Source organism: Protopterus annectens, chromosome 3.part1 (assembly GCF_019279795.1).
Source record: "Protopterus annectens isolate FY-2018-M chromosome 3.part1, PAN1.0, whole genome shotgun sequence".
Taxonomy (NCBI): domain Eukaryota; kingdom Metazoa; phylum Chordata; order Ceratodontiformes; family Protopteridae; genus Protopterus; species Protopterus annectens.
The window spans coordinates 1,351,884,233-1,351,910,534 of record NC_056732.1 but is presented as its reverse complement, the minus strand read 5'-3'; the positions used below and the strand labels follow the sequence as shown (position 1 = coordinate 1,351,910,534).

The following is a 26,302-nucleotide window of genomic DNA, read 5'->3' as shown; positions in this document are numbered from 1 at the left end:
TAACATAAAATAGACCTGAGGAGAATCTGAGGTGACCCATCCAATTACCTAGGTTTACCTGGATAATGGCAATGGTGGTACTACTCTGCTTGACACACAGTGGAAGTTTTTTTTCCAAAGGTGAGAGACACATTAGGATATGAATAAATCATGCTATGCCTTATTTATCTGTTGAAGGAAGGTTTAGTTTCCTTAACTGGGTATTTGTGGAACCATTTGTTCAAGACCATCATTTAAGTTATAAATCTATGAGGTCTCTCATGTTGAGTGATATGCTTAGAAAAAATACATACCAAAAGGCGCTTCATATCCAATAATGGGTTTAATGAAACATAAGTAAAGGGGAATTAAGACACGTTTGATCTTGAAGAAATGTCTTCTGAAATTAAATGAGCCAGTTAAAATGCTCTATGGAGCATTGCAGAGTCATGCTGGTCCAAAGATATGAAATTATCAACAACAGTTCCTAGATCCCTTACAGCAGTGTCTGATGGGAGAAGTGTGTCATCTAGGTAGTATGTTGTTGAAATGTTTTGATTGTCAAAATGAAATATACTAGAGTTTGTCATATTTAATTTCAGATCTTTGTCCTTGTACCAACTGTTAACATGGTCTAACCCACAAAAGAACAGTTGTGAGTTAGAAGACAGACCACCATCACTCAATTTGTTGTCATCTGCAAACTTGGATAACCACAGGTTTGGAGTGTTGGTCTAAAAGTCTGAGAAACAGATGCTACATATGTGGGCGTCCAATAGTGAGCCCATGTGGTACATCACTAGTTCATAGCTTAGTACTAGGTTAGCTGCCCTTGCAGGCCATTTTAAGTGTAGTCAAGTTCCCTCAAAGGTGAGAATCAACCCTGTACTTTGGGTTTGTGAGGTAAACACCTTAACCATTATGCCAATCCCCAACCCCCCAAAGTAATTCTTCTACTTTCAAAAGTGGCACCTGGTACTATAAACACATGAATTCTGTCAGTCGGCTATCTACCACTCATTATAAAGAAAGGCCTTAGCCAGGTCTAGATGTGCTGTGGGCAATGAGTAACCACTATTCACTGCTTCAGTGACTTTTTCAAAGAAATTACTAAGAATAAAAAGACTGGATTTGCCTTTAACAATGATAAATTTATGAGGGTCCAGGGTTAAGAGATTTTCAATGTCCAGATTAATGAGGTCTGAGATAATATATTCTGTAGCTTTGCATACAAGGCTAGTGAGACTAACGGATCTACAGATACCAGGCTCCATGGCTGGACCACCTTTCTGCTAACAGCATTACAATGTATGTTTCCCAAGTTTCAGGAATTTAACCAATGCAAAGGCTAAGATTAAAAAGGTTAAGTAGAGGTTCAGACAACTCATACTTGATACTGATAATCAGCCATCAAGACACATGGATGAAGTGCTGTTAGTTTTTGAGAGGACTTGTTCTACAGTAATTAAAGAGGGTGGCTAGAACTGCAGAATCCGTCTAATAGCTGTAATTGAAAATGGAGCAAAACATGCACTAAATTTGTCAGTTCTGTTAGCTATTTTGTTTGTCTAAGGCTGGGCAGTATTACTGTAGACTGGTTCTAAACATTGTTGGATGTTAATTCTTAACTTTGACAGTGTTATTTTTTGTTTCAGTGGCTATTTTATGTTCATATTCCATTTTGAGCTTCCTAATGGTTCCCTTAAGTTTTACTAGTTAGCTTAAGTGAGCTCTTAAGTTAGGTAAAATAAGACCCATTATAAGCATTAAGGAATGTCTTCCCATGAATCCTTAATTCCCCTTAGGGAAGCCTCCAGGACTGTGTCACAGCAATGTGCATGAACTCCTTAGGAGTCTAGCTCTAGTTTGAATGGGAGGCTAGGTTGTGATTCACCTTTTGCATCCGCTTGAGAGCTCTTTCTTCATATAGTCTTCATATAGACAGGGGGAATACAGCATTGCAGGGAGGCATGGTTTAAAGCTCTGGAGAGTACACCGATGATGCAAGGTTATTTTGCCTTCCACACATTTAGACCAGCTACTACACAGACAGAAGGACTAAAGATAAAGGTTTCTCGATTTACATAAAAAATAAATATACTTCAAGGTTGGTCACACAAGACAATTGACTTGAGCTTCTCCACATTCAAATCACCCTAGGCAAAATCTAGTACCACTTCCTTGCAAGGTCCATCTCTATGATTCAGGAGCTCTTCAGCAATTACATTCTGCTAACTGTTTGATACACATTGGATCCTTTGAACCAAGTTTCTTCACCCGTGGAGTTTCATTTTGCTCTGGATTTTGTATTAGTGTGGACTTTTGTTTATGATCCAGGAAACCCATACCATGTATTTAAACTCACTGGGAACACTCACCATCCAACCCAACAACATATTGATGGGCATCTTTAATTAACCCACTATTAACTGAAAATCATATATGACACCAAACTTACAGGCATAGAGATTCCTGGATTTTGTAAACACAAACTCTCTGGACCAGACTGACAATACACCAGCAAGGGGTGCAACCATACTGGATCTGGTCCTTACTGATATGGCAGAGTGCTGTACACCACCTAGTGTAATGTCTTCTCTGGCAAGGTCAGACCACAAAATGGTCTCCTTTGTAGTAAAAATAAAACCTGGAACCCCAGTTAGCTCTGGAATAATCAGGAAATACTCTATGGCTAACTTCCTATTATTAAGTGATAACCTGGCAAAATGTCAAGCCCCCATAAACCCCGAGAACACTGCTGCCTACACAGAACTGTTCACAGAAACTCTATACAAGCATGTTAATAGATGCAGAGAGACAGCTGTACCCATCAGGAAGTAGTACAGAACTAACGCAAAACACAAGCTACCTTGGTGGAATCACAACATCAATAGGCTGTATAACAGAAGGAAGAAAATAATGGCATAAATTAAAAGGTGCAGCATCCACCAGGATAAAAGCATTCTCATCAAAATAAACAAACTCAGAGGACAAATAAAGTCTACCACAGCCAACTTTGAGGTAAAGTTCACCTTCCAGGCCAAGGACAACCACAAGGCATTCTTTAGCTATGTCCACAACCTCAAATGCAATACACAATTGTGTCCAGTGCTCATTATAATTGGAGCCACCTACACTAAGCCAGAAGATATACCAAAACCCTCTCTCCCCATCAACCTTCCTTCAGGAAATACCATCAAATATAACTCCCCCTGCTCTCACTAGGGAACAATTCCTGAATGCTCTCTCTAAGGCCAAGAACACTGCATTAATGGGCTCAGTCAATATTCCAGGATGCCTTCCAAGTAGTATGAAACATTATCTATCAGGCCCTCTGAAGATTGCTATTTAACTGTAGTCTACAAAAAGGCTTTGTTCCTCATGAATCGAGAACAGCAACAGTCATCCCTCTGCACAAAGGTGGGCCATCTACAGAGCCATAAGTCTCTCTAATTTCATATGCAAAGTCAAGGAAAGGAATTATCATGGAAATGATCAATAATGACATAAAAAACCTCCAGACACTGGACCCAATCCAATTTGGTTTCATCAAGGGCAGGTCATGGCTACTTAACCTGGTGGATTTCTTTGAGAAAGTCACCAAAGCAATGGAGGAGGGAAAAATGGTTCACACTGCCTATCTTAACCTGGACAAGGGATGTGACATAACCCTCCACTCGGGCACTGTTGACAAACCTAAGAGATTAGGTACAAACCCTTGTGTCAACTGGCGGATAGCTAGCTGGTTCACAGGACCCAGGAAGTTAGAATTGTGGAGTCTACATTTATAAAGAGGCTAGTCACAAGTGTAGTCCCTCAGGCATCGGTCTCGGGACTGCTCCTTTTTGGCATTTACTCTGGATGACCAAGACTGCAGATTAGGAGCGGTCAGTGAATCATCCACTGAGACAAATTTTCTCCAGGAAGGGTTGACACAGACAAACAACTGGTGCCACAGCCATGGACTAAAACTAAATGCCAAGAAATGCATAATAGTATTAGTCAGGAAGTCATCCACTCTTGGTAATTATCATATTGACAACACATCCCTAACAGCTGACCCAGCAGTCAGGGCCTTAGAGACACACACAGACAGTAATCTAGCCTTTGACCATCCCGTAGTGAGGAAATCATTCTATGCTGCACAACTTGAAAACAAAGGTATGGCCATCTAGTTCGAAGGAAGTCATTGATTCACTGTATTTGGCATTCATCAGACCTATCACTGAGTACAATGTCCCCTTTGGTATGTACCTAACCAGTCATATCCAACAACTGAAATGTCCACAGAAGTTCCTCACTAAAAGAATAGACAGAGTAACATGCCCTAGGCAGACCACCTCAAGGCCCTATCCCTGTACTCTCTCTCTCCAACAGGCTGTTGAAGAGAGATCAATGACCCACTCTGATGGGCCCCCTGCATATCCACAAAGCAACCACCACCAGAATTACCCATTCTAAACACTTAAACCTGGTCTGTGATATAAACAGGACCTGCTGGAGAGACAGGTATGTATCCCAGACACTACCTATTTTCTGGAAAAGGCTCCCTTATCCATGTGAAGCAGAGTTCCTCCCTAACCCAATTTAAATGTAACTTGGACAACTGGATGGGGAACAGGAAATTCATTCCTGGTTTGGCACCTATGTCTCTAATGGACACAGGCAGTCTGTAAATAGTGTATCTCCCAGGCTCCTGATTGTAAATGTTTCACCTCCCAAGCCCCTGCTTACACTTACTAAGGGTACAAAAACTTGTCAGAGACTTGGGGTGCATGGCTACATTTAAAAAGGCCCTTGTGGTTGTTGGCCTAGTAAACACCTATGAATCTATCAGTGTGCTCACTGGCATCATTTGTTTTAAGGTTCCACAGGAGTTTCCTCATGTGAAACCTTGTAACGGAGACCATAAGGACTGAGGAAGCCATGTAATTTAGTGTCTTCAGATACTAGCCCGATTTTGTTGTGTGCTATGGAACTGAAACATTAGGTGACAAGCAGCACCTTCTTCAAGGACAGAAATGCCCTGTGGTTCACAGTACCTAGTAGGACTTCCAGGAACAAGGACTATATTATGGTTAGTAGCTAGGTTTTTGGTAGGTTTAGAATATGTCCCAGATTTTGGAAGCAGGTAATGTTAAACTGTACAACCATCTGTGTCTCCTCTAGGGTTGGAACCTAAATCAGGCAGTCATCTACACAGGCATAGATGTGAACAGTTCTGCAGATGGCAATCACAGAGCTAGACGCCTTGTGAACACCCTAAGTGCAGCAGATAATTCAAAGGTCAGTTAAATCAATAGAGTGAATCTGAGTTACTGTCTATTTGTTCTGGGTATAGGTATGTGGAGGTAGACAAGTTTCAGATCAAATGTAATTGTGAAGACTTAAGCAAAGAAGTGAGGCAAAAGGATTTGCAATGTTAAGACACTGTTTTTTTAAACACCTTTATTAAATTATCACTTAAGAAAATGCACACATAAGAAAACAAACCATATTTTTTTCATTTAAATGCATTAAAGAACATTGCATATATGTAATCAACTGTCATTCAGTCCATTGCATAAATTTCTCATTTCCGGTCTTCCCTTAAAACTCACTCCTCCTCAGTGTCTTGTTCTCACAAATTCCATTTATTTCTAAGTAATTTGCTCCTTAACTTTTCTAAAAATTGCACTTCCAGTTCTTTTATCTTGTTGACAATATCCAATACTTTAAAATACAGCAGATTTAGATTTCCATTTTTTTGTAGCCAACAGAATTAAACTTATCTATAGATAAGATACTATATCGAGGCAGTTCAGATTCTGTGCCTCAGCCCACTCTGTTACTGCTCCATCTCTAGTTATTTGTTTCTAATATCTTGGCTCCTTTTCCAGTTTTCTTCAATAAATTCCAGTGCCCTTTTGCCTTTATTTCTCTACCCCTACTTGCAGTCTTCCCTACTGGCAAAATCTCCTTTTACCATATGTGTGTTGGCTTAGTTCTCCGAATACTTTCTGCAATTTTATGAATATAAAATTCTATATGGTTATTATTCCCATTAAGTATCTACATCCAACTTATTTCTTGAACTCCTCCCTGCTTCATCATTATCCCTTTCCACTTTGAATTATAACCTTCTGTCTGTGTTATGTAAATGAGCCTTAATTGTGAATCTCTAAACTATCCTTTCAAATCAGCCTAAACTATCTTGTTCAATTGGAAGGATTAAATTATCACACTTAGAATTTATCTAAAAGGGGAAGAGGGTAAAAGTCATTAGCTTTTTATTATTGTCCACGAATTCTCATCTTTTTGCTAAAGATATGCCTGACCTGTTTATAAAAACTAAAGGGACAAAAAAAAACATGTTTATTGCTTGTATCTTACTATCCATAACCATAAGCAAGTGCTTCCAGTTTCTCAGTTTTTGCATTATGTCTGTTCCTACATACCCTTAGCTGCCATAACACAAGCATTGCTGAACCAGTTAGTGCATGGATACATAATTTATAACTTTAGCCTTTGTTTTGCCTTCACTCATTTTATATCTGAAAAGATATGAAGCTGTCTCAAAATGTTCCACAACACTGATAGGCCCTTTTCTGGATTTATTAAGTATAAAATGATATCATTTGCAAATAAAGCCAACTTTCATAATTACCATACCAATTATATCCTCGAATTTCTGAGTCCCTTATTTTCTTTGCTAATAGCTCTAAATATAAAGCAAACAGCAAAGTAAAATGAGGACACCCTTGCCTGGTTCCTCTGTTCAAAAATAACTTTTCAGAGAGGAACCTTCACACACTAACTTTTGCCTCTGATCTCTCATATATTCTCCTAATTAACCTTATCATTGCATCTGGGAATGCAAATGTGTCCACTGTCTGTACCTCTCAACCTCTTAGAGCAAGAAATCTGGACAAAGCTGCAAATAATGGGGGGACAAAGGCTTTTTAAATATTTCTGTTATAAACTCAGAAAGTTGATAGACAAACAGGTTTTGCATTAGGATGAATTTTTGAAGGATATGAAGTCTGAAACTCAAATGTCTGTCATTATTTTATGATTTAAGTCCCCAATTATTTGCCAGTGATTTACCAGAAAACCACAATTTTATAAGAAAGACGCCAAAAATATGAGGCAAAAATCTGAACATTCCGTGAAAATCAGGACAGTTGAGAGGTATGCCATTGTACTCATAAAATCCAAGCTTACACTGTCAAATGTTTTCTCTGCATTAAGACCCACTAACAACAGCTGTACTTTTTTTTACACTCCCCTCTGGATCTTCTCTGTTATATCTAAAATAAAAATAAAAAAAAATGGAGGTGCCCTGTGTGGCAGCAACTCCTTTGTATCCCTACAGAAAAATGCGCTATTTGTCTTGTTTTTCGTCAAAAACAACAGAAAAAAAACAGATTTAAGTGGCTCTACTTGATAGAGTTACTGGGAACTAATGTCAGGCGGCATGATGCCAGGACACTTCTATGGGCTAGGATTGTAAAGGCTCCAGGGCCATTAGCCTAGTACACACCTATGAACCTAAGAAATGAAGGCATGATCAACTACAATGCTGAGTATCTTCTGGAAATCTGATCTCATATCTTCGCTATGCTGCAAGCTTGATGAACTGCTAGCAGAGGCCTGTAAACTCAAACACACTCCAGGAATTCCTGCAGCTTGGAATCTTACTGGAACATGGTAACAACTGCAAAAACCTGTCAAACCCGTCTAACCAGTTGACAATTGGACATGGGAAGGATATTAAAAGGAAAAGATTTGAAAGACCAAGAAAGAGGGGCTCTAGAGCAGGAATTAAGACCACACTGAAAAGAAATCCACACAGGCCTGCACTTCATTCCATGCTGCTGGCAAATGTACACTCACTGGAGAGCAAGATGGACTATTTAAGGATGGATCTTTCCACACAATCTAAGGTGAGAAATAGTTGTTTACTTGTGTTCACTGAAACTTGGCTGAACTCAGTATAAATGATAGTACAATATATGTGGAGGGGATGTCGTCATTTTGTACTAACAGAAATTTGTCTCTCTGTGGCAAATCTTATGGAGGGGGTGTTTGCGTGTTAACAACAACTGGTGTACAAACTGTGAAATAATCACCTCTCTCTGCTTGGAGAACAATGAGTTCATGTCTCTAAAACGCAGTCGGTTCTACTTGTCTAGAGAATTCAGTGGCGTGAGCGTTAACAGCTGTTTATATCCCCCTATTGCTAATACCAACGCTGCACTTAACATTTTGCATCTGTCAATAAATTACCTCCAGAATAAGAACCCTGAGTTTGCATATATAATTGCAGGTGATTTCAATCAAGCTGACTTGGAATCCATTACTAACTCATTACCATCAACATGTGAACTTTGCAACAAGAGGGGAGAACACTCTGGATAAGGTGTACACAAATGTAAAACTGGCCTACAAAGCAGTACCTTATCCACATCTGGGCAACTCAGACCATCTGGCCATCATGCTGCTTCCTGCATACTCACCACTGTTGAAAAGTGGCAAACCTACAACCAAACAAGTAAGGATATGGCCGGACAGAGCAGTCTTGGCACTACAGGACTGCTTCGATTGTACAAACTGGTCAGTGTTTAGAGATGCAGCTGTAAAGAACCACCATACTGACCTGGAGGAGTATACGGAATCTGTAATGGCCTATATTTCAAAATGTGTTGATGATGTAACAGTCATCAAATGTATCACCATGTGCACTAATCAGAAACCCTGGCTATCTGGTGAAGTACATGAGCTCCTAAAGGTATGAAATGCTGCAATTAAATCAAAAGACAAGGATGTGCTATGAGAAGCCAGAGCAAATCTAAGTAGAGGTATAAAGGAAGTTAAGAGGACCTACAGACGTAAAATTCAGGGACTACAGATGTTTCTGGCAAGGCATTCAAGCCACAATGGACTACATGCCTACATCCTTCCCACGTGACAACAATACAGAATTTCGATACAAACTAAACACCTACTTCAGCAGATCTGATATGTGCCAAATAAGCTCCCAGTCAAACAGGGTGAGGAAGTGCCATGTCTAAGAACATCTGGTGTTCTGAAGACCCTGAGCCGAGTAAAGCCAAGGAAAGCAGCTGGTCCTGATAATATAACGGGAAGGGTTCTAAGAGAATGTGCTACCCAACTGTCCATTGTACTAACAGATATATTCAACACATCCCTGCAACTAGCCATTGTACCCAGTTGCTTCAAAAATACATCAATCATTCCCTTACCCAAAAAGTCCCAACCAACAAGCCTAAATGATTACCGGCCAGTTGCTCTTACATAAACAGTAATGAAGTGTTTTGAGCAGTTGATCAAGAACCATATCTCTTCAAGCCTACACTGGCTACATTACAATTTGCTTATAGATCTAACCGCTGCATGGCTGATGCAATAACTACAGCACTTCATGAATCCTTGGCACATCTAGAGAACAAGAATTGCTATGTCAAAATGCTGTTCATCGATTTTAGTTCTGCCTTTAACACTGTCACCCCCCAGAATCTGATATCGAAGCTGATCCAAGCTGGGCATCAACACCCCTCTGTGTAACTGGATACTGGACTTTCTCATCAACAGACTCCAAAAAGTATGTGTTGGAAATAACAGTTCAATCAGTACTACATTGAGCATGGCTGCGTCCTGAGTCCTCTGCTGTTCACCTTGCTGATGCATGACTGCATGGCCAAGCATGAATCCAACAAAATCATCAAATCTGCAGATGATACCACTGTCATAGGTCTCATCAGAAATTATGAGGAAACAGGATCATCTGATAGGCTGCTGCAACAGCAATAATCTGACCTTAAATGTAAGCAAGACCAAAGAATTAATAGTGGACTTCAGGAGGACTCAGGAGATAGGAGATGCAGCAACCTCAGGAAATTAAAGAGGTGGCAGTGGAAAGAGTCAAAAACACCAAGTTCCTGGGGGTGCACATCTCAGATGACCTATGCTGATCGACTCACATCAGCCACACAGTGAAGAAGGCACAATATCTGCACTTCCTACAGAAACTGAGGAAGGCAAATCTGTCTTGGTCCATCCTCAAAGCCTTCTACTGGGGGGCCATTGAGAGCATCCTCTCAAATAACATCATAGTTTGGTATGGTAACTGCAAAGCATCTGGCCGCAAAGCTCTCCTGAGGGTAGTGAGGCCAATGGAAAAAGTCACTGGTTCCTCGCTCCAATCCATGGATGATCTGCACGAGACTCAGTGTGTAGGAAGGGCTAGGAAGATAATCAGCGATCCCACTCATCCGGCCCATGGCATGTACTTGTGCCTTTCCTCAGGCAGGTGGTATAGCAGCTTACACTGTAAAACATCTAGATTGAAACAGGAGCTTCTTCCCTCTATCCATAAGGCTGCTGAACTTGAATTTCAGGCATGACAGCGAATAATTAAATCAATATACCACTTGCTATGAAGTATCAGCTATAGTAATCACTCTGACAAATTGCTTCAATAACTGGTACAGTTAGCCTGACCTCTTATGTTATTACTTCCTGAATGTGAAATATTCAATTCTGAGTCATCACTCCATACATGTGCAATATGAACATCAGAATATATCATACTACAACTGATGAAGTGCAATATTCTAAGCAATCACAATGTGAAGTCATAATCTTGCAATACCTACTAGTATAATATTATCTAATGTCTTCCTGCCCAATTGTGGAAATTTATTGTGTTAATGTTAATTGCTACTGTATGTGCATTAGTCTTCCTGTCATTCAAACTATCTGGTCATTGCTATGTCTTGCACAGGGACCAAAGCAACATAATTTCATTCAGCTTGCACTCCTGTGTATATCTGGTCAACAAAGTTTACTTTGACTACATTAATGTTGTCAAATGTTTGCCACCCCTCCACAAAAAAATCACATTTATCTATATCTATCAATTTTTGCAGTACTTTTGCCATTATTTTTACTGTTATAGACAAACACTTTATAATCATGGTTTAAAACTGAAATGGGCCTATATGAAGCTGGGTCCGATGGGGCTTCATCATCTTTAGTTATTACAGCCACCACAACTTAGGATACTGGTGCGTCCACTAATTTTAGAATACTGTTAAATAAAATCTTCCAGATCTTTATCAGTTTCTTCCCTTCTAGCTTCCAAACATCCACACCGATACCATCTATTCCTGGTCCTGTAGATTGCTTGCACACCACCATTTTTATCTCATCTCTTCCTATCTTAACTATTAAGTACTGAGCTTTATCTGCCTATAACATTGGCATACCTAAGCCATTTGTGCTCTTTACTTCCACATTATTCTGCTTTACACAAATTTTCATAACATTTCCAAAATTATTTTGCTTGTTACAAGCTCCCTAAGTTTGGCAACAACTCTTTCTACTTTATGTTGCCTTAGTCGTCATGCTAATTTTTTTTGTGCCCTGGAGTTATTAAAAACAGTCGTTTAACACTCCTGCCTGGTTCCTCTGTTGAAACACAACTTATAAGAGAGAAATCCCGCACTTTAGTTCTCCCCTCTGACAATAAGGTTACTTAGGAGGATATACACTATCAGGCAATGCAAATGCTTCCATTTCCCTACTCATAAATTCCCAAGTTACTCTGTTGAATGACCAATTTCTCAAGACCCACCAATGGTATTATTTTCTTCTATTCTGCTTCCCCTATGGATCAGCATTGTTCTAATAATGTTGTCAACTATTTACCTATTCTCCACAAAACCACACTGACCCATATCTATCATCTATGGCAACGCTTTCAGCTAGCATGGAAATATACACTTCATAACCATGGTTTAAAACTGAGATAGATCCTACATGAAGCTAGGTCTGTCAGGTCTTCACACTCTGAGCAATAGCCTCCACAGTTTTCTTCAAAGACAGTAGTGCTTCCCCTCTTTTTAGGAGACTATAAAACAAAATCATCCAGATCTGTTATCACTCTTCCCATTTAACATCCAAACGTTCACAGGAATACAATCTGTTCCTGGAGACTTCCCTGCAGACTGATTGTACATCATTGTCTGTATTAAGACTCTGAATTTCAGAAAACTTTCACAAACTTGCTTATCCTTTAAAATTCTACGGCTGGCCTCATAGGACCACTTTTTCTTGGAATTAGAAATAGTCTTGAGTAAAAATCCAGTACCCTCTTTCTATTTTATATTCTATTGCTTTCTTCTACAGGCGATCATGGATCAAGTGTTAGCCAGAGTCCCTTTGTTCTCTGTCTACCAGTGTAAAGGTTGAGAAGCTTTGCATTTTGAAAACTGGGGTGTGTATCCTTGTGCCAATACTCTAAGGTCCTAACTGTCCTGATTGACTTTTTCAGATTCTTTTACAAATAAGCCTAGGCAACCCCCTATATTTGGATGGACATGGGTTGTGGAGATGGGTTTGTGAAAAACTGCCAACTCATAGCTGTTCCTTTTGTGGGCTCTTGGCCTTGATGGCCTACAGGCTTCCTCTTGGGTTTGCCTGTCATTTTCTCTTGAACTTGCTATTTCCCCTTCTGGCTGTTTAGCTCTGTCTTGCTTTCACTGGAGGGCTAAGTCTTGGTAGGATAATTTCAAATGTATTTTGGAAAGGGAGTGAAACAGCTGTTTCATAGACAGCATGGCCTTCCCATTTTCTTTCAACTTCTTTTAATACCTGTTCTACTGAGATTCAAAAAAACAGCATTTGGGAATTGTACTTTTACATGATAACACTGGCTGGGCCCTCATCCAGGCATGCTTCCTAATTACTGATTTGTTGCTGCCACCATACATGATGTATCCACCACATCATAGCCACACTTTCTAGAAAGCAGGCCAACCTGGGAGATGAGGTTGCATGACTAACATTATATCTCAGGGCCCTGACCCTGTCCTCCATCTCCTCTGCCTTTCCTTCAGTTGGGACATGAGTGCCACCTGCCACTTTTACATATGAAATTAACAATTAAGGGCATGAAAAAGCCAGCGGCAGTAGACTTGGGGGACATTCTGTCCAACGTGGTCAAGTATCTTACTTTTTTCACTATTATGAAGTGGGTTCTTGGCTGCATCCCTAGTAAACCTGTTTAATGACATTCATGAACACCACAACTGGCTCGGCAGCAGGGTTCCCCCTTTCCCTTTTATGAGTAGGGACCCCTGGCACTGATGCTTGATCTGAGGATTGGAGGATGACTGCATGTTCTCAAGGAACAACACACTGCCATGAACTAGTCTCATCAGGTCTTGACGGGAGTGGTAGGAGGAGGACTCACCATCATGCGGAGAAAAAAATGGCAGAAGTATGAAACTTACACATCTTAGTCTTGCTTCTGGAGGTAGTGATCACCTTGGAGATTTCTGGTCATAATCAGGCCCCGAAGACTTTCACTTCAGGCCTGCAGACACCCTCAAAAACAAGGATTGTGGGAATAAGTTCATACATAGGTACTAGACAAGTTGCCATTGTAGACCATTTTAAGCCAGGCAGTTTCCATTACTGAGAATGAAACCCTGTACCTCTTGTCTGTGAGGTAAACGTCTTACCAATTACTTCAACCCTCAGATGTGAAAAAGTGGGAATCAGATCCAGAGGCCAGTGAAAGGTATCCAAATTACCAATGGTTAAAGGGCTTTAGCTCAGAAGGACATGTTATCATCCAAGTGCATGGCAACCTTTTGAGGGTCGTTGCTGGAGGCCCTGGTCTAAGTAGGCATCATATTCAGAAGCCAAAAAAAAGCCTCACAGGACAAGACAACCTCATGTCTAAAGTGGTGCTCAGAATCTTGATGTATGTTCATCAGCATCAAGGGATTTTTTTCTCTTAGGAGTGCTTCTTACATTTTTGAGCAGGGCATCTAAATATGGCCTGCATCAAATGATGGTAATCCTCGGCAAGGAGTGTAGCCTATTCTGGTTCCAATAGTCAAGGAGAGACTTGGATATCTGCTTCAGGGTCTTTTGATTGCACCTAGCACAATGGGGAAAGGCAGTGGCACTGCACTTCATCGCAAGCAAAAGACACACTCATTATGGAAATCTCTGCAGGGAATCTGCTTCCTGCATGCAATACAATTACTGACTTGATATTCTGACATCTACAGTCTTAGACCCTCCTCAACTATTTAAATATTTAAGAAATGCAGACAAGATTTTCCCCCAACAGGGTAATTATCTGTCTTATGCAAGCCAGGCCAAATTGATAGACTGACAATGCTATAGTAACTTGTATCAATTTCTCATGTACTATGCCATAATTATTCTTGCCACAACACAAAATATTAATGCAGAAATTTAAGTCAAGGATATACTGTCATAATTTGTATGTTGCAGATCTTTCCAAAATCATTTGAGAAAATTAAGGACAGACTTGCCGTTAGTTTACAAAAGACATTTAAAAAATGAATGGAACTCAGGAATACTGGAAGCGAGATCCCCTCAATGAACCATGGGAACAAGATTACATTACACACCAACATAGAAAAACTAACCTAATTTGGAAAAAGAAAAGATGCCCTTTCCTCCACACCAAACCAATTCTAGAAAGAATTAATACAACTAAAAGGACAAATCACGAATTCCTCTTACTCAAATTTAATTAATTTATTTATTTTACATTTGTTGACTGGGATAGTCCAGCTGGATGTATGTCCATTTTCAGCGGAGGCCCGGGAAGAAAAGCTCCACATTAAGACAATTTACAAGACAGAAATCTTGACCATATACAACACAGATAATGTCAGACAGGTAAAACATTTCAAATACAGGAACATTTATATAGTACTGTTACAGTAACACACCTGACTAAATAAGTTAAAAATTTTGAGTAAAAGGATTAATAAAACATTTTCTGACAGAAAGTGTCACTCAGGATTTGTGTATGGGCAAAGCCATTGGGCTTTAAGGAAGATTCTTAATTGCTTCTTGAAAAGTGGGGTAGAAGAAAGGGCTGTTAGTTCAGTTGGAAGAGTGTTCCAAGAGTTACCAATAGAGTTTGAGAACAAGCAATCTCCAGATTTGTTGTTGGACTTTAGGGTAGCTACTAGTACCTTATTAGCTGATCGAAAGGTTGTTAGATTTTTATATGGGCAGATAAGGGTGGAGAGTACGGGTGTATCTGTGGGATGGTATAAGATCTTGTGTATAGTAGTAAGTTGCTGGAAAAGAATCTGGCTTTGCAATTCCAGCCATCCTAGCAATTTATGATTTTGGCAGTGGTGGGTTCGAAAAGGGGCACCAGTGGCAATTCTAACTATGCTATTATAGGATGTTTCCAACTTATGAAGATTATTTTTGGATAAGTTGGTATAGATTGGGGATGCATAGAGAAGGGTGAAGATTAAGTGAGTTTGGGCAACAGCAGTCCTAGCTAGAGGTGTGAGAGAGGGTTTAAGTCTGTAGAGGAAACCAAGTTTTTTATTAACTGATTTAATGGTTAGGTTGATATGTGTGTCGAAGTTTAGATTATGATCAATTATTACACCTAAAAGTTTGGTGGTTGTGTCCAGAGTTATTACAGTACCATTATTAGATGTAACTGTGAAGTTGATAGCAGGAGACTTCTGAGTGGGAGAGAATAGTACCAATTTAGTTTTTTTGGGGGTTAAGGAAGAGACAGGGTTGATGGAACCAGTTTTCAACTAAGATAAATACTGCTTGGGTACTCGAATGAAGTCCAGCAGGCGACGAGGCTGAACATATTAATGTTGAGTCGTCGGCATATTAGGACTGCTTGTTGTCTATTTCCTAGATAGGACTTGAACCAATTAATTGTCTGGGTATCCAGTGAAAGTGATTTGAGCGAGTTTAACAGTAATTGATGATTAACCATATCAAATGCTTTTGAGAGGTCAATAATGAGGACTGAGAACAGTAAGCTGCTGCTACTATTTTTATTAATGCAGTCAGGAAAGGATAGTAGAGCAGTTGTAGTACTATGGAAAGGCCTAAAACCATGCTGGCAGTCAACTAGCAGGTGGTTTTGGAGGAGATGATCAAGTAGCTGATGGTGAATACATCTCTCCATAACTTTTGCTAAGGGGAAAAGTAGGGCTATGGGGCGGACGTTTGAGAGTTCATTTGAGTTCCCACCCTTATGCAGTGGGATAATATATGAGACTTTCCATCTTAATTAACAGAACCATTACAGAAAGTTCCATCCCATCCCTCTGGAAACAGGGTAGGCAAGAACTCCAGCTGCCATTTGAAGGCATTCAGCTGGGAGGAGGTCAGCTGATGGAGTGCATGGTTTAAGCTTAAGAAGTAGGGAGTGTATGGGAGATGTTGGGACAGGCTGCAGTTGTAATACTTGGGGTAGGGTGGTTGGCAAGGATGAGTCAGTGGTGGTAACAGGTGGCAAGGTATTTGCTAAAGATTGAACAGTTTCTGAAAACAATTTGTTAAAAATAACAGCAATTTGGTTGGGAGAATTATGAGTCAAGTGAGGAGGGGGTAGGTGTTTTGGCTTGTCTAGGATGGAGTAATTTATTTAATCCTGACCAGAATTTTTGTGGGTTTAGATATTGGGTTTGTTGGAATTTAAGGTAATAGTTTTTTTATCAAGGAATATTGATTTTTTAGTGGCATTCCTGAGCTGTCTAAAGTTTAAATGATCAATAGGGTCTTTGGTACTTCTCCATATATTCCAAATTTTATTTCTCAGTCTCAGTTTTTGCCTTGTCTCATTTGAGAGCCAGGGAGCAGGTTTGTTCCTAATTTTAATAGTACGAGGGGGGGCATGGTGCTAAAGGATTGTCCGCAGTAGTGGTGCTGCGGTAGCATTGTCCCGTTCGATTCTCAGCTAGAGCGTCTTCTGTGTGGAGGCATGCGTGAATGGGCATGCCTTCGTTGTTGTGCATCAGGGCTGGTAACTCGGCACGTAAAAATCCACTACCAAACATTAGCGGACCGGAGTTCCGCTGTGGCGACCCCTAACCGGGATAAGCCGAAAGACACAACAACAAAGTGTTAAAAAAAAGAGACTGCTTCATTGAGAGGTAGATATTTTAGGGGTGACCAATTGCAGGCTTTTAGCTCTGCTTGAAAGTTACCTAGGTTCAGGTTCTTTTTGTTCTGGGTGGTTCTAAAGTTTAGTTGAGTGGGAATGATGATCTTTTGTCTAGTTATAAAGGTAAGAGTGTGGTCACTAATATCATCAGGAAGTATGCCTATTTTGTTAGATTGGGGGTTATTGTTGACTAGTATCCAGTCTAAGGTAGTTTGTTTGTTGCTGGGTTTATGGGTTCTGGTAGGGTCGGTGATAGTTTGATAGAAGCCATAGAGATTAATGTGAGATGTAGGCTTGTCAGAAGTACAACAGTTCCAGTCAATATTAAAGTCTCCAAGGAGAATGGTTTCTTGTGGGAATGATGTGGAAAGCCAGTTAAGGATATTTTCAAGAGTACTTATGTTGTTGTCTGGGGGGATGTAAGAGCAAATGATGTATATAGATTTATTAGCATTAACTTGAGGCTTAGATATTAAGATTTCAGCATTGCTAGGTGAGTGAGGTTGAGTGTTTAGTGAGGTTACCTGTAGTTCAGATTTAAACAATATCGCTACCCCCCCCCACACCCTTTTTGTTAGGACGGTCAATTCTAAGGATGTTACAACCTGGAGGGATGATATCATTGTCTTTAGTAACTGGTTTGAGCCAGGTTTCTGTGAGACATAGGATGTCAAAGGAATGTAAGTCTAGTAGGGCATGAAGTTGGGTAATTTTGTTATTTAAACTACGAATATTGAGGTGGGCAATGAGAAGAGAGTTCGAGAAAGAAGAGGGGGGTATGGGAATAGAGGTGAAGGAAGAATGGTAGTCAGGGAAGGTATTACCAGGCCCTGGGTTTAGGTGAATGTCACCGTGTTGTAGTAGGTACTGAGGATTGTGTGGAAGTTTTGCTAGTTTACATAAAATAGGGTCTATTTTTTCTGGTTTGGAAATACTTAATATGGTTTAATCTAGGAAACTGTGGGAGAAGGTAGGCTGATGAGGATGCAATGTTACTGTGGTTTTGTGAGGCTGATAGATAGAAAGGGGAAGTTTGTTTAAAGGAGTGTTGAAATTGAAAGGAGCCTAGGAATTCATAGCCTGTGAGGCTATGAGATAGAAGTAGAGTGGAAAGAATTATGAGCAAGAGGAGGAAATTAGAGAGTTTTAGTAAGCCGGGGGTTGACATAATGAGGGAATGTATGTAATGAGAAAATGGGGTTATAGAAGGGCAAATATGAGGTGGGTTTGCTTAATGAGGAAAGTATAGATAGTGGAAGGTGTGAGTAAATTAGTAATAGATGGTTGAATATGAAACGTGATATGTCGAGCTATTGGTTGATGTGGGGTGGGGGGTGGCTTCTAGCAGTATAAGGATAGGTGCCCTGGGGGTGGGAAATGGGGGTAGGCTAGGGGAGTGTAGTGAGCCCTCAGGGCGAACGGAGCAGGCAAAAGCAGTAAGGTAAGTTCAGCCAAAAGACAATCAGCTATCTTTCGTGTTTGGCATAATACAGACGTAACTAAAGTGAAAACTGGGGAGCAGAGTATAAAAGCTTATCAGATATGTGTAGATGACTTAGTAAAGCGAGAGTGAGGTTCTCATGTGCAGAGAGGGGGATTAGAATTGTACTGAAATGCCAAAGAATGGGTGTAGGACCTGAGGGATAGTTAGTTTTAATGCTAGAATATAGTGTAGGTAAAGACTGCCACCTAGTGGTCAGGGGAGTAATAGCAGCTGGGGGAGGTAGGCAAGAAGCTATTCCAAAGGGTTAAGATATAGGATGAGGGGAACAAAAGGGTGGAGGGAGGAAGTGGCTTTGGGTCTGCGGTAGGTTACTAAATCTCACACTGGACGGCAGTTACAGGCACTACAGAAAGGTAGTAAAAAGGTATTTTGCAACATACAAGTACAAAAACTTTAGGAGTACAAGCTTTATGAAGCCAGGCAAGCAGTCAGCTTCAGGGGCGTCTTCAGGTTAGCAGGAGGTTATGTGTACATTTTTCCAGTTAACTAACGCATACTCACCATTGTGATCTGTCAAAGGTTTAATCTGGCTACCTGTACCTAGCAGGGATACCCTACTACTAACCACAATGTTAAAATAATCAAAAATGGGCACTGCCTGTCCCTAAAAAAAACTACCTACAGGAAAAGAAGAAGCATATTCACTTAGAAATAAGTTAAAATGAAGTAATGTTTCATGACATCAACACATGAAGGACGGCTGTCTAAGATGGGGCAGCAACATGGAATCACCTTCCAAGAGAAGTAAAGGTGCAACAAACACTGATGACTTCAAAGTTAAACTGAAAAAAGGTTCTTCATAAAGATGGTATCTGCATATGTTTTCACAATACTGGTACTCAATTTACATATTACTACATCTATAGGTACACAGCAGCCTGTGTGCTTCTTTATGTTTCTTCCTGAGGAGTTATATTTTGAATCTGTATACTTCTTTTGTATTATGACTTTGTATAATTTGTTTTTCATTGTTCCTTGAAGACCAGGTCGTGGAAGAAAAGGATCATCTGACTAGACAACTTACCATTTACCAAATAGCAACTCAATCAATCAATAAACAACAACAGAAAAAAAAATGGCTCAGGCAGATGTCCCTCTTATACCACAGACTTGTTGCCATCCAGGAATGAGGGCATCTGCCTGACCGTGTAAGGCTAGCTACAAACCTCTGGAGGTCAGGTAAGATCAGGCCTTCTGCAGAAGACGTTTTAAGCATTATCACTATTCCAAAAGATAAAATTATGATGAACACCCTACAATTATCTGCATCTCCCACTTTATCTAAAAATCCTGTGAGCCAAAGCATTGAGAGTTACCACCTTAGAATGATATTATTAGTGCACATCTCTCATTAGCCATTTATGTATTAAATCTTGATTAACATGTGGTCATTAGAGGAATTCTTTGCACTTACCATTATAACTGGTGTCTTTGCAGTTTTTCTTTCTTCCTGTCATGATCTTTAAATTTTTCCTTTCATTTTAGCACTTTCTGTTGCAATCTACTTTTGGCTGTAAACTACTTTGTTCTCCAATGCTTCTGTCAATCTGAGCAAGGATGTTACCTTAAACTTTCTTTTTAACACATTGTTTTCAACTTGGACTATATTTGGGTCTGATGATACCAACAATTATGTATGTGGTTTCCTAGCTGCAGATCCACTTGGAATATCTCAGGGTTCTTTTCTCCACTCCTAACAACCACTAACACGTATGCAGTAAAGATGCATGATTTATATGGATGCATCTGAACAGTTTACTGACATGGCAAAGAACTGCTTTAAGATGGAAGATCATGTAACATACTGCATACATTAGCAGAATGACATTTAACTCTTTCAAGCTTATAGTGCTGTTTTTGTATATTTCCAGTTAACTCCCATAGCTCCATAAGGCATCTAGAAACTTAATACCTAATAGTATGCATTATACAATGACTGGCCATTAACATTCAAAAACGAGCATGCTGATTGGTCAGCCCAACCAGCATGCCCACTGTAAATCGAACAAATACCAATGGAAAAAGTCCGGTCACCCGGACTTTTTTCCATTACTATATGCTATAACTCTTTTAAGTTTTCTTCACCATAAGAAAAAATAAATAAAATTAGAAATCCAGACAGTCCAGAGGTAAGAGAGGGACAGCACAGAGAAAATACTAGGATAATCAGGTATGTTATTAAAAACTAAAGAAACATATTTGATTTTCTTTGTATTTTCTCCATCCTGTCTCTCTCATACCTCTAAAGTGCCCAAATTTCTACCTTATTTAAATAAATAAATAAAGGAGGAACGGAGATCTTCCTTTCCAAAGCACTGATGTACTACGTAAGCCTGGGAACATAAGTCCCATATGTAATACATCAAAAAAAGCAGCAGAATATACACTGAAAGAGGAAAAATACCACGGAGCCTTCATAAAAAGTCATTATTTAAGAAAAGTTAAGCAATTTTTTTCGCAAATTATGTCACTGAATAATAACCAACTCCGTGGTGTGGTATATGAAAGACTTACCCATGGTTGGCTTTAATTACTCAGGCTTCGTCCTCATGACCCTCACGATTAAACCACACCAACCGTGGGTAAAGCTTCAATATACCACACCTATGTCATTTGGTTTTTGCTATAACATTAAAATGGCAAGGACTTACTAACAAAATGACACCAAGATTGTTAATCTACGATGCCCTGCAATAGAGAAATTAATCACTGTTTGACACTTATTTATATTTTCATATTTTTGCTCATATTTGTATAAATGAGACAAATTCTGTTGAGGGGTATGGTGTGAAATGCCATGGTGAGAGAGAGGAAAATTCATTATCAATGTCAAATTTTATAACCCTATACTGGAGACTTTGCAAGTTGGTTGTTTGTAATGATAAAAATAAATATTACAATATGGACTTGCTATTTCAAACAAAGTGACTTAGAAACTATTTCATGGCATCAGGTGAAACCTTGCATATTGTCAAATAAATCTGTCATTGATATTTTCACTGCAATTTGCACATCTTAAGAGATATTTAGTTATTTTATTGTGGTAATTATACAATTAAGCATATGTTTTCATATTTCTATAAATACCTGAATAAAAAGCACTCAAAAAGGAATTTCTTTATTGCTATGCCTGATTAATACAAGTGTTCTAACAATATGTGTCTTAAATTATATAGTTTCAAGCTATGATAAATTAACATTCAAAAAAATATATAATTCTGGGTTTTGTGCATACTATATTACAGTACTTATGCAGACTATGAATAATCTGAGTAGTATCACTAAAGAATACGTCTTACTCATAACATTGCTATCTGCACAGTTTTAATATATTTTATTGTTCATAAAAATATTTACATGTTTTTCTTGTGAAAGTTAATTTTTCAGAAAATGTTCTGGAATACAAGGATGTATGTAGGCTGCAAGAGATCTGACATTCCACACCTAACAGGTATTAATGAAAATACTACCTATAATCACATCCCTCTTTTATATTTAATGTTACAATTTTACTAGATTATGCAAGTCACAGACAGGCACTATAACTGCAACCCAAAGTATTACGAAATAAGCAACAGCATTATACTATTTAAACAGATACAATACCAGGTAAGTGATCACAAGAAGCAAAAGGTGTATAATGGCTAGGCATCTTTAAGTAGACATTTAAAAGTTTGTCTATTTTCAAGCATTTAATAGTGTTCACCTCCATGCATTAGCTGTACTAATCAGTCTTTGCTACCATGAGGATTGTCATAGCATGTCTTAAAATCACACCACCTTTCTGGAGTCCTTTACTAGTCTCTCACATCTTATTACTCTAGTATCATTCCTTGTTGATAAAAACATAAGTCGAATTGCAATAGCACATAATGCAATCTGCAGGTTTGGAAAGAAACTATCCAGCAAGGTGCCACACTCCTTATCTGACACTTGCTTGTGTCATCTCCTAGAATTGTTCTATCACATTTGGTAATCTAAACTAGCACTGCTCTGGAATGAAGTCAGTCATATTTTGTGACATTCAGTGGTTCCAGTCCTACTTGACTGGTAGACAGCAGGCAGTACTATGGCAGGGCAAATGCTCCAGCCAGTTACCTCTCACACCTGGTGTCCCTCAAGGTCCACTACTCTTCTCTATTTTTATCAACAACCTCCACACTGCTATCCCTAAAGTCACCTGCATTCAATACGCAGATGATTTCACTCTCATCTGCTCAGCCACCTCCCCATCCGACTTGCAAATCTTAACCCAAAACACATTTAACACTATCGAGAATTGGCTCACCAACCAACGCCTACTTCTGAACCCCAATAAAACTAAACTTCTACTCTTCTCTCCCACTAGTAGATCCACCACACTTTCATTCTCTGTCAAATCTAACAATGGTACCACTATTTCCCCAGATAATCACACCAAACTGCTAGGGGTTATCATAGACAATAATCTCAAATTTGACCTACAGGTCAACAAAACCATAAAGACCATCAATAAGAAGCTTGGATCACTGTATAGAAACAAGACATTTTACCCTAGTGGCTAGGACAGCAATCGCCCGATCACACCTACTCTCTACTCCTTTATATGCCTCGCCTGTACTCTCAAACCTCAACAAATCCAAACAGGGTAAGCTGTCCCATAGCTACAATCATATTGCCAGATTCGCCACTGGCTCCACCTACAGAACCCACCACTGCCAGAACCTACAACAACTAGAGTGGCTAGAACTGCCCAGCTTAATTCAATTCAATCAACTCTTATTAGCGCACAAAATTTTGTACCACCCTGAGGATACCCCCCCTCACTTAAAAATATTATTAAGCCATATAGTAACCTAAGATCCCTACGGTCAGCCGATAAACTACTGGTCCAAACCCACAAATCTAATAACTCTGCTGGTGAATCCCTGTTTGCCAACTTCATTGGCAAAACCTGGAATTCGTTGCCAAACTATATAACCCTACAATCCATCAAAAGTCTTTAAAAAAAAACCTCAAACAGTATCTCAAAGTGAATTGGCTATGCCCATGTACCAACCCTGACTAAGTTATAAACTAAAAGCATATTCTGCAATTATCATAACTTGTAACTACATCACCAAGCTCTGCTTCCAGTCTGATGTCTCTTACTTTTGTCTGTCCATGAGAACTGAGAGTCCCTACTAGGGAACACTACTAACCCATTGTATATAATCACTTTGCTTTTATAATTGTTTGCTAACTTCTGTGTAATCTATGTAAGTTTGTCTATATGGAGCTTTTCTCCCCGGGCCGCCGCTGAAAATGGACATGTATCTAGTCAGACTATCCCGGTAAACAAATGTAAAATAAAATAAATAAATAATAAATAAATATTTTGCATAAACGGCTTCTGTTTATTCTAAGTAGATGACCCTTTGTTTTTGACAATGTAGTATCTAAGAGTATCAGACATGTTCACTTTTACTGCTTCTTGTCACACTGAATACTTATCAACTGGATTTTGCAGTGTCACTATCCTTCCGGGATGTAAAGCAGATAACACTTTCACTATTTTGATACAGCAGATCTGTTTTTGTTGAGCTTCTAGCCAAACTTGCTTCACACCTGGTACAGCCTCAGAATGAAACACTGATGCCACTTCGAGTTTTGTCTTTATAGTTTTTCACCCATCAATAACTGTACTGCAGATAGCCCAACAGGTTTCATCAGTTTGAATATTCCAGTAAAGCAAGATAAAGGCCTTAATTTGCACTAGCAGTATACTACCTCACAATGATTTAAAAGACTGGATTGCTTTCTTCGACTTCACCACTTAACTCGGATGTTGCTAGGTCAGTTAGAACCCTTGGGCCCCCATCTGTTGCTTGCACCTCAACCAATTAAAAAAATGTCCTCCAGAGTTGAGGAGCAATCATCACGGTGCAAGTCTGCAAGCAGTACTCCAGATCTGCAAGTCAAGAACAGATTAGCAACTTAAACTGTTTCATCCTGAGGCTATACCGGGATCTCTATCATGGGTGCTTAAATGATAGTATGCCGTGTTTGCAGAGTCTGACTGTTACCACCTAACTGCAGGCATCCTGGGCAGCTGACCCCTTCAGACAACTCTTACTACTACACATCTCAGTCTGGTATATGTCCAAACCTCATTATTGTGCAAATTTGTGATCTGCCTGACTTTGCAAACTCCACTGTGCAAGATAAGGACATCTGAAATCCAACATCTACAGAACACTGCCATGAGTATTATATCAGAATAGATAAGATTCCTTTCATTTTTAACAAACTGGATACTCTGAATAGTAATCCACACAAATCGCGTAATGACAGTCTTGAAATTAAGTCAGTCAATGGCAAATATGCTTCATGGTTCTTCTGGAATTGCATGTGAAATGATTTCTTTTTTTGCATTACTTCTGTACTTCCATTTGATCTGATGAGACATATTTGAGAAAATCATAATTCAGACTTTTACTTTACAATTTACAGTTTCAAGATGTGCTTCATGTATTCTTGTTAACATTTTGTCTCTGAGATGAAGCATTATTCTATTACATTTTAACAAAAGATTTAGCACAAAACTGATGTCATAATATCTATAATACATTAATACAGAAATTGGGATTTACAGTTTTGTTCCCAACTTACCATAACTGTAGATGCTTGAGTGTGGCCATTCTTGCAACCGTCACATTATGGATCTCTGATGACAGCCAAGGTCTGATGCTTGGCCAGACCTTAAGGGCTGAGCATCCTTCCCCCTTGGTGGGGCTGATGTCACTTTCTCATCGGATGTCCTCATTTATTCAGTATAAAGATGTCTGCCCATATCATTTTAGTTCTTTCTTGCTTCCTTCTGACAATGAGGCAGAAAGCTTGCAATTTACCTGTGAGGCAAAGTCTCCTGCTACTTAAATTGAGAGGGCCTGGCTGTGGCCCAAGTATCCTACTTTTCCTCAGGAACCTTAGCAACAAAAGAATAACTGGGAAGTCAAGGATGTGGTTTGGAACTGGGTTCAGTAAACACAGGGAAAGATAATGGGTACCCTTCCTTAGCTCCTAGTTGCCCAGAAAGTAGAGAGGTAGAGGCAGATACTTCAAGATTGCAATAGTGACCACATTCTAGCAACTGCAATTATGGCAAGTTGGTATCACAACTGTACCATGTTCTTGGAGTGGGTCACTGTTGCCATCATCAGACTGGAGAAGATTCTCAAAGCTGACCCAAAACAACTGGGAAGTGGCTAGAGAGCGCAGAGGAGGGTAGGATATATTTAAGAATGGCTGAAGCAAACCCTGCTCACCCTAAGGAAATACAGTCTAACTTGCAATGTTCAGAAAATGTAAGGAGAGGACTAGGTGGTTGCATCCAATATATCCTGAACATTAACCTCTTTTAGAAAAGCTGAAGTAGTAACTGTGGTCTGGATGGTGTGCACCCTCACTCTATTTTGTATTGGTTTACCACTTTTTATTTCCTGTGGCAGAAAATAATGCAATCAGCTATCCACATGGATTTAGTTTGTTCTATGAAAAACAACTTATTTTCAGCAAATAAGAAATAATTACTTAAAAACAATTTTTAAGACAATTCACACCTCTGAAAATTGATTCCATAGTCGAGGTTCTGGGAACCAATGTCAACAACAAACTGACTTCAATCACTAAGTATCTCATATTGAAAGGTAGTACTTTTTCATTGCACACCTTTTATCTAAACATATGGTATACAGGTCCAGGGATGTAATCATTTCACTGTGCTCATTTGACCAGTCATTGAGTATAATTTCCCTTTCGGTACATACTTGACCAAACACTTGTCACAACTGAAACCACCACAACTTTTG

The 26,302-nt window shown here is 39.4% G+C and overlaps 1 protein-coding gene across 1 annotated transcript in view; it reads right to left on the bottom strand.

The window, feature by feature from the left end:
* The window catches only part of LRRC14 (leucine rich repeat containing 14), a 566,103-nt gene that overhangs the window by 240,906 nt on the left and 298,895 nt on the right, over window positions 1-26,302 (bottom strand). The window lies entirely within an intron of this gene.